Raw genomic sequence first — 14013 nt, 5'->3', positions numbered from 1 at the left:
TAGGGACGCCCAATTGTAAATCTTTATATTAACATTAACAAACTATCATTTAGTTAAACAAATATAAAGCCCATTAATAGCCCATAGTCTAATTTCCACAAGTGTCGTTCTTTTGTCCAAACCCCAATTATGGTACAAAGCCCAATTGCCCAATTTTAGTAATTAGCCCAACATCATGATTACTTCGGCTCAAATAAGCATAATAATAACTTAAGTACGAGACATTAATTTAAAAAGGAGAACATAACTTACATTGATTATTTATCGCGTAGTGTTACACGGACAGAATTTCGACTTCAAAAACCCGTAAAATAACCTTTACATAACCCAAACTAATCTAATATAACACTAATCTATACTATATTTATTTATATATTATAAATTTATTATTATTATTACATTATTCTTACGGAGTATTATTATGTATATGTGTGTGTTAAACTGGAACGAAAACTGGCAATTTATAGAATGTGAGCTGATTCTGATCCTCATGCGACTCGCATGGGTTTATGCCTATTTGCCATGCGAGTCGCATGGCCACCAGAATCCAGCTCAATCATTTTTGTTTTCTTGTTCGTCGACATAATTTAAAATAAATATAAATATATAAATAATTAATATAATTATTTATATATTATATTTTATTCTTGTGCATAGTAGACTAGATATTTTTGGTCCGTTGCGTCGGGCGTTTCTTCTTGGCTCGGGTCCCGGTTCCGGATTTTCGAACGTCCTCTCGTACTATTTTATATCGTGTACTTTGTGTTTCGCAACTTGTACTTTTGTAATTTTGAGACGTTCCTCATCAATAAATTGAACCTTTTTAATTGTATCTTGTACATTTGAGCATTTTGGACCTTTGCGTCTTCAATTCTTCGTTTTCGCCTTTTGTCTTCGCACTTATTAAATATAAACGAATATTACTTGAATATGGAACAATTACAACTAAATAATTTACATATTGGGAGGATATTGCTACTAAATATATGTTCATTTGGAGCACTATCAGTAGTCTTAGTTCATTAGAAGCATTGGCAGACTTAGGTGCTAGTATAAATCTAATGCCGTATTCACTATACGCTAAACTAGACCTTGGAGAATTAAAACCAACCAGAATAAGCATACAACTAGCCGATAGATCAATAAAATATCCTAGAGGGATAATGGAGAACATGCTAGTTAAAGTTGGTACTTTAGTATTTCCAGTAGATTTTGTTGTTTTAGACATGGAAGAAGATTCTCAAGTTCCTCTCATATTAGGAAGACCATTCTTAAACACGGCTAAAGCAATGATAGACGTGTTCGGTAAGAAACTGACCCTAAGTATAGAGGATGAGAGTGTTACCTTTTCAGTTGATAGAGCAATGCAACAACCACAATCTGCAGATGATACATGTTATTATATTCAAACTATAGATGCACATGCAGAATTATTAGAAGAATTTCCAGAATTACGAGGAACAGGAGAATGTTCTTTAGGAGAAGGTAATGAACCAATTGATGAAGCTGAAATGTTAGCTACACTTATAGCTAATGGATATGAACCAACAACAGAAGAAATTCAAATGCTAAAAGAAGAAGACAGATATCGATATAAATCATCAATAGAAGAACCTCCGAAATTAGAGTTAAAGCCACTTCCAAACCATTTGGAATACGCTTATTTACATGGTGAATCTGAATTACCTGTAATAATATCGTCTTCTCTTACTGAAAATGAGAAATCACAACTCATTTCTGTGTTGAAAGCTCATAAACCAGCCATTGCATGGAAGATTCATGATATTAAAGGAATAAGTCCTTCGTATTGCACACATAAAATCCTTATGGAAGAAGGTCATAAAACGTATGTGCAACGCCAACGAAGACTAAATCCTAATATGCAAGATGTAGTTAAGAAAGAGATTATTAAACTGCTAGATGCAGGTTTGATATATCCAATCTCTGATAGTCCATGGGTAAGCCCTGTTCAATGCGTACCTAAGAAGGGTGGCATGACTGTCATTACAAATGAGAAAAATGAGCTTATTCCTACTAGGACTGTAACAGGATGGCGTGTATGTATTGATTATAGAAAATTAAATGACGCCACCAGAAAAGATCACTTTCCCTTACCTTTCATAGATCAAATGTTGGAAAGATTAGCCGGAAATAGTTACTATTGTTTTCTAGATGGATTTTCCGGATATTTTCAAATTCCAATAGCACCCGAAGATCAAGAGAAAACCACATTCACGTGCCCTTATGGTACTTTTGCTTACAAACGCATGCCATTTGGACTTTGTAACGCCCCTGCAACCTTTCAAAGGTGTATGATGGCGATTTTTCACGACATGATAGAAGAATGCATGGAAGTATTCATGGATGACTTTTCAGTCTTCGGTGATACATTTAAATCATGTCTAGTTAATCTGGAACGAATGCTAATTAGATGCGAACAATCAAATCTAGTACTTAATTGGGAGAAATGCCATTTCATGGTTAAAGAAGGCATCGTTCTTGGACATAAAATTTCAAAAGAAGGAATTGAAGTGGATAGAGCTAAAGTAGATGTAATTGCTAAACTTCCACATCCCACCAATGTTAGAGAAGTTAGGAGTTTTCTAGGGCATGCCGGTTTTTACCGACGTTTTATAAAAGATTTTTCTAAAATTGCCACTCCTATGAATAAACTCCTAGAAAAGGATGCTCCATTCATCTTTTCAGATGAATGTATCAAATCTTTTAATATTCTTAAAGAAAAACTCACTAATGCGCCGATCATGATAACGCCAAATTGGAATCTACCATTTGAACTAATGTGCGATGCAAGTGATTTTGCAATGGGAGCCGTTTTAGGACAAAGGATTGAAAAACGATTTCAACCTATATATTATGCTAGTAAGACATTACAAGGAGCACAAACAAACTATACAACTACTGAAAAAGAACTCCTTGCTATTGTCTTTGCTTTTGACAAATTCCGAGCATATCTCGTTTTAGCAAAAACGGTGGTCTATACCGACCATTCTGCTCTTAGATACCTATTTTCAAAACAAGATGCTAAACCAAGATTAATCCGTTGGATCTTACTCTTACAAGAGTTTGATATTGAAATCCGAGATAAAAGAGGAGCAGAAAATCTCGCCGCTGATCATCTTTCTCGTCTTGAAAATCCTGAGTTAGAAGTTCTAAATGAATCGGCCATACAAGACAACTTTCCTGATGAATATCTATTGAAGATAGATTATAAAGAAATCCCATGGTTTGCAGACTATGCAAACTACTTAGTTTGTGGATTCCTTGAAAAAGGATTATCGTACCAAAGACGAAAGAAATTCTTCAGTGATATAAAACACTATTTCTGGGAAGATCCACATCTGTTTAAAAGTTGTCCCGATGGAATAATACGCCGATGTGTATTTGGAGATGAAGCTAGTAAAATTTTAAACCATTGTCACACAGGACCAACAGGAGGGCATTATGGGCCTCAACTAACAGCAAGAAAAGTTTATGAAGCTGGATTCTATTGGCCTACAATTTACAAAGACGCACACCTTCTTTGCAAATCCTGTGATGCATGTCAAAGGGCCGGAAAAATAAGTCAACGTGATGACATGCCACAAAATGTCATCCAAGTATGTGAAGTATTTGACATTTGGGGTATTGACTTTATGGGTCCATTTCCAAAATCTCATAATAATTTATATATACTCGTAGCCATTGATTATGTATCTAAATGGGCGGAAGCACAAGCTCTCCCAACTAACGATGCACGAGTTGTAGTCAACTTTTTAAAACGTCTTTTTGCAAGGTTTGGAACACCGAAAGCTTTAATAAGTGATCGGGGTACTCATTTCTGTAATAATCAACTTGAGAAAGTTCTTAAAAGATATGGAGTAACTCATAAAATCTCCACCGCATATCATCCACAAACAAGTGGACAAGTTGAAAATACCAACCGAGCTTTAAAACGTATTCTAGAGAAAACTGTAGGATCAAATTCGAAGGAATGGTCCATTAAATTGGAGGATGCACTCTGGGCTTTTAGAACAGCCTACAAAACTCCAATTGGAACCACACCTTTTAGACTTGTTTATGGAAAAGCATGTCATCTTCCGGTAGAAATTGAACACAAAGCATTTTGGGCTTTGAAAACATGTAATCTTGATTTACATAAAGCCGGACGTCTACGATTAAGTCAACTAAATGAATTAGAAGAATTAAGACATGAAGCATACGAAAATTCGTTAATCTATAAAGAAAGAACGAAGAAATGGCATGATAAAAGAATCAGAAGTTCAAAAGAATTTAAAGAAGGAGACAGAGTTCTTCTTTTCAATTCACGATTCAAGCTATTTCATGGAAAATTGAAATCAAGATGGTCTGGACCATTCATAGTCAAAAGAGTTTTCCCATACGGAACGATAGAATTAATAAATTCAAATGGGTTTGAATTTAAAGTTAATGGTCACAGAGTTAAACATTACATACATGGTCCGATGGAAGTCGACAACGAAGTTAATCACAATTTCGACACCACAGCTAACTAAGTGTGGGGAGAATCAAGTCTTTAAAGGATAATATGTATTTCTGTTAGAGTTAGATTGTCTGTTTTCGTGTAGTTCTCGAAAATGGAACCCGAATGGTCTTTCCCTAGCAGACCCTAAAGAACTAGTCTTCTCCCCCCATTCTGAATTTTTATTTTTTTTAGGTTTTTACAAAATGAAGACTGCCTGTGAACTAAACCATGGTCTAATGCTACACGCTTTGATCACTAAACGTAATAATGACATACTACTGAGTGAATTAGTATCAGTAATCAGAGAAAGAATGGACGGAGTTAGAAAAGAATCCAGATGCGAAGATAATAAGTTACAATTTGGTAAAGGAAAATCAAAATCCGCAGCGAAAAGAAGAGCACGACACCTAGAAAGATGTCACAAATGCGGAAAATGGTCACATGGAGGTAAATGTTCAAATAATCAAACCTATTCAAATACCGAATTTGTTACTTTATGCAGAGACGGACCGTTCATATGTTTAGAAGAAAAGACACTGAATGCTCGAGGTTACGCCTATGTAGCCATGGAAAATCAATTAAACCGACTATCTTATGAATGGAATAGATCATATAACTAAGAAATCTATTTCACAGGTATGTCTGTACAGTTTTTAGTTTTTATTTTTTATTTTTAACCTTTTGATAATAAACGCTAATTTGTTCGCTAAAAAGTATTAAATTGGTATTAAATAAAATTAGGTTTGGCGACCGAAATTATTGATATCATTCAAAAATTTATTACATCACTGCGAAATTTAACGTTTATTCTTAAGGTATAAATATCTTTAATCAATCAACCCAAAATATTTCAAAAATTCGTCATGAGTTAAATTAGGTCTTGGAACCGAAATTACTTTACCGAAAAGAGGGGCGCATATTTTTGATAATATTTGATTGATTAAAGTGGGATAAAAAGACAAAAAGATTTTTAATTTTATTTTTACCATATTTTTAAAATTAATATTTAAATCTTAAATAAATATTGTAAACTTTGTAAAAACAATATATTTAAAATTGTAAATATTTGAAAAATTAATATAAATTTGATATGAATTTATAAATTTTTAAATTAAGTTGGTGTGAACTTTTAATTTTTAAAATATAATTTTTAATTTTATGCATTTCAAATTTTAAGTTTGGTGTGAATTTTTAATTTTTAATTTTTAATTTTGGATTTTATATTTAAGTTGTGTGAATTTAAAAACAAAAACTTACTTTATCTCATTAAGTTAAGAATATGATTTTTAAAATTCATCGTAAGTTGAAGACTAGGTCTTTGAACCGAAATTGCTTTACCCGAGGGAGGGACGAGAACTTTTATTATCATTATTTTTAATCTTATTGAATTAGAGTATGCCAAAAACATTGAAAAAACCCAAAAATCTTAGCTTTTAAAACAATCGCTACAAAAAGACAAATTTTAAAATTTTGTCGAAGGACGGACTAGGACATCGATCCGAAACGACCTCGTCCTAAATAACAAGGGAAACAAAATTTTAAAATTAAGTACTTAATTGTTTCAAAAGTTAATGATTATAAAAAAAAAAAAAATATATATATATATATACCAAACTCCGCGACTCGCGGAGTTTGGAGCTTAAATCTCCGCGAGTCGCGGAGAGACTAAAAACCGGAAAAAAAATATAACTGCAGAACAGATCAGTCCCCAACCCAAAACAACAAAAACACAGCGAATTCTGCACCCGAAAAAACCCGAAAAACACCCCCAAAAATCCCAATTTTTAACCGTTAATCACCAAATTTTTTGCTAAAATCATGTTGAGAAGGATGCTATCTAAGAATTACTCAAGAAAAACGGTAAATTTCTACACCTAAACACCATTTAATTCGAAATTTGGTGTTCTTGAGCTATTTTTTCCCCAATTTGATTTTGATGCTTTTTAGTGTAATTAGACTAAAATTGTTTATGTATTATGCTTGTATAACCTAGATTGATGTTGTTTAACATGATTAGAAGCCTTAAACTTCAAATTTTGAGTAATCTAGGGTTTGTGTTCTTGAGCAAATTTGGGGCTTTTTGATATAAACAGGTTATGGCCGATTTTTGTCATGAATTGTTGCTAAATTGAGTAGTGTAAAATGTCTAGGTAGTTAAATGATCCAAACTTTGAGCCTAAACATGATTTTAAGAATTAAAGTGGACTTTTTCAAGTCTAAAATTCATGAACTTGATTTTTGAAAGATAATGCCATTTGAGACTTGTTTAATTGCTAGTAATGATTATTTTGACATGTTATTTGAGTTGAATGCTTATGAACAGGCGAACATTTTCGTATATGCTTATTTGAAAAAGTGTAGATTTGATAAAAATGTGAAAATGAGCTTAAGTTTGATATAAATTGATAATGTCATTGTAATTATTTTGATTGATGATTTTGCTGACACTAATGCATATTTGGATGCACAAAAATTGTGTTTGATGTGTTTTGCAGAATGAAAGGGGTGAATCTTCATCCCAAGCCCGCAATGCTCCTGCTGAAAATTTGGAACAACAGGAGGTGGATAACTACTACAAGCAGGATGTACCTCATCCAGTCATGACCTTTTCCGATATGCACTTGGAAGAGTTGCACCCGAACCTGAGATTTGACAGACTTTGGATAGATTATCCAAAATATCAACGGGGTTTGCATACTCTTCATTCTAAGGTTGTTGAGGTACCGAGGGTCATAGAATGGGGACCCTTAGAAGCTGTAGAATTGGCCGGGCCAAATAGGGAATTACTTGTACAGAGGTATGGTAATTCTTCTTTTAATGACTGGATATGTTTATTCACCATACGCAGACCTGTATATAAAGTATGGTGTGAAGAATTGTTATGTAGTATAGAGTTGAATGATCGGGTAGCTAGTTTAACCGATCGTTCTTTTATTAGATTTTTGTTAGGCGGTTCGATGCGCCACATGTCTTTACTGGACATGGCTCAGGCTTTATGTATATATACGCCCGAGGAGTTAGCGTCTGCTGATTGTAGAGGATTGATACTAAACGGTAGAAAGATAGATGAGAATTTTGATACACACGGTGTGTGGAGTCAAATGACAAGCCATCACCGTTTCAAAGGGGGAAATTACTCTTATTTGGATATAGATAGAGCCGAATTAAGAGTGATACATAGGTTTTTAGCTAATTCGATTACACAAAGGGGTAAGAACAAAGAAAAAGTAAATGAACAGGATTTGTTTTACCATATGTGTATTCGAGACCCACAAAGCGCTGTAAGTATACCATATTGTGTGGGTTATTATTTATCAGCTATGGTTCGGGGGATGCGACTACATAGCATAATAGGAGGTGGTATTTTTATTACTTTGATTGGTGAATATCTCGGTGTGGATATAAGTCGGGGGGGATTATTAGTAGAAGAACCGGAACCCCGCGATACTATAGGTTTAAATGTATACCATGGTGCGAAAGTTTTGAAGAGGCGAAATAACGCCGCAGTACGATACCATGGTAGACATCCACAGGTGGAGAGAAACCAGCAGCAAGGTAATGTAGGAGGGGGGAATGAGATGCAAGAAATGCATAGGTTTATAGCTTCTCAGGAATACGAAAATGCTAGACAGAGAGCATTTGAAGATTGGCAAGTTCATCAGAACCAGATCATAGCTCATTGCCAACATATAGGTAGAAACTATATTCCTACACCGAAACCCATCTTCCCTCCTTGGTCGATAGAGATGCAGCCACCATATCCTACGTATGACCCTGCCGAAGCATTCTATAGCACTTATGGTTATGCCTGGAACCCCTATTGGTACCAATATCATCCTTAGTTTACTTATTATTTTTTATTATTTTGTAATTTGTAATTATTGATACGTTTAATACTTTTGTTAATATTATAATCATTTTTATAATTATCTAACTTTTATTCTTAGACTTTAATAATTTTTGAATGTGGGGTAATATACCAAACTTCAAAAATATGTATATATGTTTGCAGTTTATCTTATGTACACAACAGGGTAAAACAACGCATTTTCAAAGACTGGCATTAAGTTCAGCAAAAGCAACTAATTTTGACGACAAGATGCAAAATATACGTGAAATAACAACAAGACGGAATGAACAAATGATGTGCATCATTTATCATTCAGCAAACAAACGCCAATATATTTGGAAACTTTGGTAAAAATTTAATCATTTTCACACAAATCACCCTCAATAATTTAAATTGTTACTGATTTCTTGCAAATGAGGGCATTGCAAGATCTTAAGTGTGGGAAGGGGTTAAATTCTTTCGGATTTTAAAATTTTTTACTTTATACACTTGGTTACCATTAAAAATACTAGTAAAGCAGTAGTTGTATTAGAATCTAGTGCTCTCTGATAAAAAAGAACAGCCCTAGTCTTATATACTGACTACCCAATTCTAGTAAAAATTTTCAATTAAATGAATTTAAAATCATGTTTATACATATTTATGAACGATAAAACTAGGTTTTAACACCGAAATTATTGTTACCTCGGAAAGGACATAAATTGAGAAACAAACTAAAATGTTAAAATTCATTTAAAATGGAATAGAGGACGATAAAAAGGAAAATAAAAGCCAAGTGTGGGAAAATTTTTACCAAGTTATTTTAAACATATGTCACATATATCTGTAACAAATAACTGAAAATACTTTTGCTTTGGACTAAACTAAACTGTTTTACCCGATGAAAGAAAAGAAGAGATGGATCTACATGATGGATCAATTCCATCATTAAAAGGAAGTAAAGTCTTCCGAAAAAGACACGCGCTTCTTGATTTAGGTCATGAAGTTGTCGTCCAGACCAGCTGTAGGTTGACGAAAAATCTAGAAAAGTCATCACTAAAATCAGCAGGAAATCCACGGACCTCAGTATTAAACAGGGTCGCCAAGTGGTCAGATTTATCCTAACCATGAGAAGGATTTATCTCGTACAATGGGGGGGCACCATGCAAATTAGCTGGATAAGACTAATGAATCAGATCCCCAGAAAGGATAATCTCCTTAAAGATTAAAAATCAGCTTTTAAGACTGATATTACTCAATCCTAGAGATTGACCTTAAAGATTGAGAATTACAAACTCATGGAATTCGATGATATCTAAACTCGAGCTTAAACGAGAAAATATTTTGATCAAAATTATAAACCGATTTGTTTTCTGAAAACCCTATTTTCAATGCGTTCATTACCATTGAACGTAAAATCCTAGGAATTCACCTGGAATTCATTAGGTCACCTGAACCAAATCGGGTGTCAACCGTAAGAACGGTGGTTGCATAGTGGTCAAAGACAGGACCTTGTGCCAGACCGAAAAAATTATAAGGGTGAGCTTTACTATTGCTCCTACCAAGGATAGTAATTGCGTCCGACACGTTATAGACCATAATCAAAAGCATGTCACGGGACATTGCCTTAACAGTTGCTTGTTCAACGCTTTCCTTTACAACCGGACGGTAGTTTGCCGAAAGGTAATATACGGAACAAGTAAACTGGACGTGTTGCTTTCCAAATACAAGGTTAGCAAGTGGGTGACACAAAACAGCAAGTTTTGAGCTAAAATTTTCAAATCTAAAACCCACCAAACCCACAAAAATATTTTGCAAACACCGGTAAAGGGTTATTCCGGAAAACTTATCTAGGGTAAAAACTAGATTTAATTTTAAAAAGATCAAATGTTTTCATAAAGATCCAATTTCCTTAATGGATCTAAATTTTTATAGTCATGTGGGACTGTAAACCATATCGTTACTACCATTGTTTATACCACCGTATAGAAATCACTGATGTACAAAGTGTGAAGAATAAAGAAGTGATTCTAGTATTTCAAGACAATATTGCTTGAGGACAAGCAACGCTCAAGTGTGGGAATATTTGATAATGCTAAAAACGAACATATATTTCATAGCATTATTCCTCAAGAAAGACAAGCTTTTAGTTGCAATTGTTCTATTTACAAGGGATATTCGTTTAAATAATAAAAGGTGAAGACAAAAGACAGATTCGACGAATTGAAGACGCAAACGACCAAAAAGCTCAAAAGTACAAAAGACAATCAAAGAGGTTCCAATTATTGATAAGAAACGTCTCGAAATTACAAGAGTACAAGATTCAAAACGCAAAATACAAAATATAAAATTGTACGCAAGGACGTTCGAAAATCCGGAACCGGGACCAGAGTCAACTCTTAACGCTCGACGCAACGGACTAAAAATTACAAGTTAACTATGCATATAAATATAATATAATATATAATTAATTATATTAATTATATATATATTATATATATATATTATAAAACCGTCGGCAAAGAAACTCCAAGGGTGTGAGCTGTAAATACATTCTCCGCGACTCGCGGAGTTTGAAGAGGATTTTGCCGCGAGTCGCGGAGCCCCAAATTTCAACTCTGGCTATAAAGCAAACCGAATTCTGATCATTTTTCATATTCTATTTCTCTCTTCTCTCATATATACGATATATATATATATATAATTTATATTTTAATTTTAATTTTAATTATAATTCTAATAATAAGGGTATGTTAGCGAATATTGTAAGGGTGTAAGTCGAAATTCTGTCCGTGTAACGCTACGCTATTTTTAATCATTGTAAGTTATGTTCAACCTTTTTATATTAATGTCTCGTAGCTAAGTTATTATTATGCTTATTTAAAACGAAGTAATCATGATGTTGGGCTAATTACTAAAATTGGGTAATTGGGCTTTGTACCATAATTGGGGTTTGGACAAAAGAACGACACTTGTGGAAATTAGACTATGGGCTATTAATGGGCTTTATATTTGTTTAACTAAATGAAAGTTTGTTAATGTTAATATAAAGATTTACAATTGGGCGTCCTTATAAATTACCATATACACTCGATCGGACACGATGGGCGGGGTATTTATATGTACGAATAATCGTTCATTTAACCGGACACGGGAATGGATTAATAGCCACTAGAATAATTAAAACAGGGGTGAAATTACATTCAAGGGTAATTGGTGTAATTGTTAACAAAGTAGTAAAACCTTGGTTTACACGCAGTCGATAACCTGGTGTATTCATTAAACAAAGTATTAAAACCTTGTTACAATTCGAATCCCCAATTAGTTGGAATATTTAACTTCGGGTATAATAAAAATTTGATGAGGACACTCGCACTTTATATTTATGACTGATGGACTGTTATGGACAAAAACCAGACGGACATATTAAATAATCCAGGACAAAGGACAATTAACCCATGGGCATAAAACTAAAATCAACACGTCAAACATCATGATTACGGAAGTTTAAATAAGCATAATTCTTTTATTTCATATTTAATTTCCTTTATTTTATATTTAATTGCACTTCTAATTATCGCACTTTTATTTATTGTTATTTAATCGCACTTTTAATTATCGTACTTTTTAATTATCGCAAGTTTATCGCACTTTTATTATTCGCAATTTCATTATCGTTATTTATTTTACGATTTAAATTAAGTCTTTTATTTATTTAATATTTTACATTAGGTTTTAACTGCGACTAAAGTCTTAAAATCGACAAACCGGTCATTAAACGGTAAAAACCCCCCTTTATAATAATAATATTACTTATATATATATTTGTATTTTTAATAAAAGTAAACTAATATAGCGTTGAGCTTTGTTTAAAGATTTCCCTGTGGAACGAACCGGACTTACTAAAAACTACACTACTGTACGATTAGGTACACTACCTATAAGTGTTGTAGCAAGGTTTAAGTATATCCATTCTATAAATAAATAAATATCTTGTGTAAAATTGTATCGTATTTAATAGTATTTTCGCACTAAAAATAATACTATTTTATATACACCTCGCATAACATCAGCGTCTCCATTGATTAAGTCGACTACAAATGTATCACATGAATTGGGGATGGCTGATTAATTCATTCATGCTGGTGACACCGCTTTCGGAGCTTAGGTGAATATCCATGTCGGAATAGATATCGGAATAACTATTGGAATAGCTATCAAAATCTGAGGGACTCGAACTGGTTGAGGGATTAATCTCGTACAATCAAATGAAGGATTTTTGATAAGAATTAGATTATAGGATGTAGATTAGTACCCTGCAATACATAATTTACATATGGATATATAATACTAAAATCCCATAAGTTACGGAGGAATCTACGGAAGCTATCAGGCAAAGATAACAATAACAGATACGCTAAGATATGAATTTATCTATACACTGTCTATGCAATAGAGGCAATAAGACGTGTCTAGACTTTAAGGATGATAAATAAATAATTTTCGACACTAAATGATAAGCAAAACTTTTGACATGCAGACACGGTCGAAGTCCAGACTTACTAATGCATCCTAACGATTATCAGTTAGACACACTAATGCAAGACCTGGTTCACTAAGACCACCGCTCTGATACCAACTGAAAAGACCCGTCCTAATCCATCTGGACGAAATCTTCAACAGTTGGTCCCATTGCGAGGTTCTGACCTCTATATGCCATAAACGACTCCATGTGATATGAGCAAATGCACAGCGGAAGATTTCTTTCATACCTGAGAATAAACATGCTTTAAAGTGTCAACCAAAAAGTTGATGAGTTCATAAGTTTATCATAAAACAATAAAATTCATCATTTTGATAGACCACAAGATTTAAATCCTGCATGGTACAAATGGGCCCGAATCCTATACCCACCTGTAATGTACATGCGATATCTTTTAAATACAGTACACCTTTCTCGTGTATGAAACCATTTTTCATAAATCATAGTAACCGTACACATATCTTGGGCACAAAAATAACATACACATAACCTGTCTATAAAATCATTCTCTCGATACATAACATTCATATCAAATGGAGGCAATTATCATGTCCACATTATTCAATGGTGGCAATTATCATGTCCACATAATTCAACGGTGGTAATTATCATGTCCACATAATTCAACGGTGGCAATTATCATGTCCACATAATTCAACAATAATCCGCAGAACTTCTGTCTGCATAATAATTCATTCGAGGAATGTTTTGCTTGTGTCTATCTCGTCAAACATTTATAAAAGCATTTCATGTATTCGCAGTTCAAAATATATTTCAAAAGCATTTAATAAAGCAGTTATAAAAACAACGCATGTATTCTCAGTCCAAAAAAATATAAAGAGTAAAAGGGAGCAAATGAAACTCACGCATATAAATATTGTAAAACAGTTAATAAAGCATTTGCATGTATTCTAAGCCCGAAAATGTTAAGAGTAAAAGGGAGCAAATGAACTCACCATATTGTATTTTGTAGTAAAAATACATATAATGACATTGAACAACTGAACAATGCAGGGTTGATCTCGGATTCACGAACCTATATCATTTATATATATATTAACATACATAATCATATTTGAACAAATTTATATATATATATAAATTTATTAGTTATATCATTATTATATTAATAACCTATAT

This window comes from Rutidosis leptorrhynchoides, chromosome 5 (assembly GCF_046630445.1).
Source record: "Rutidosis leptorrhynchoides isolate AG116_Rl617_1_P2 chromosome 5, CSIRO_AGI_Rlap_v1, whole genome shotgun sequence".
In the NCBI taxonomy this organism is placed as follows: Eukaryota; Viridiplantae; Streptophyta; class Magnoliopsida; order Asterales; family Asteraceae; genus Rutidosis; species Rutidosis leptorrhynchoides.
The sequence above is the reverse complement of the archived record's forward strand: the minus strand, read 5'-3'. Positions refer to the sequence as shown.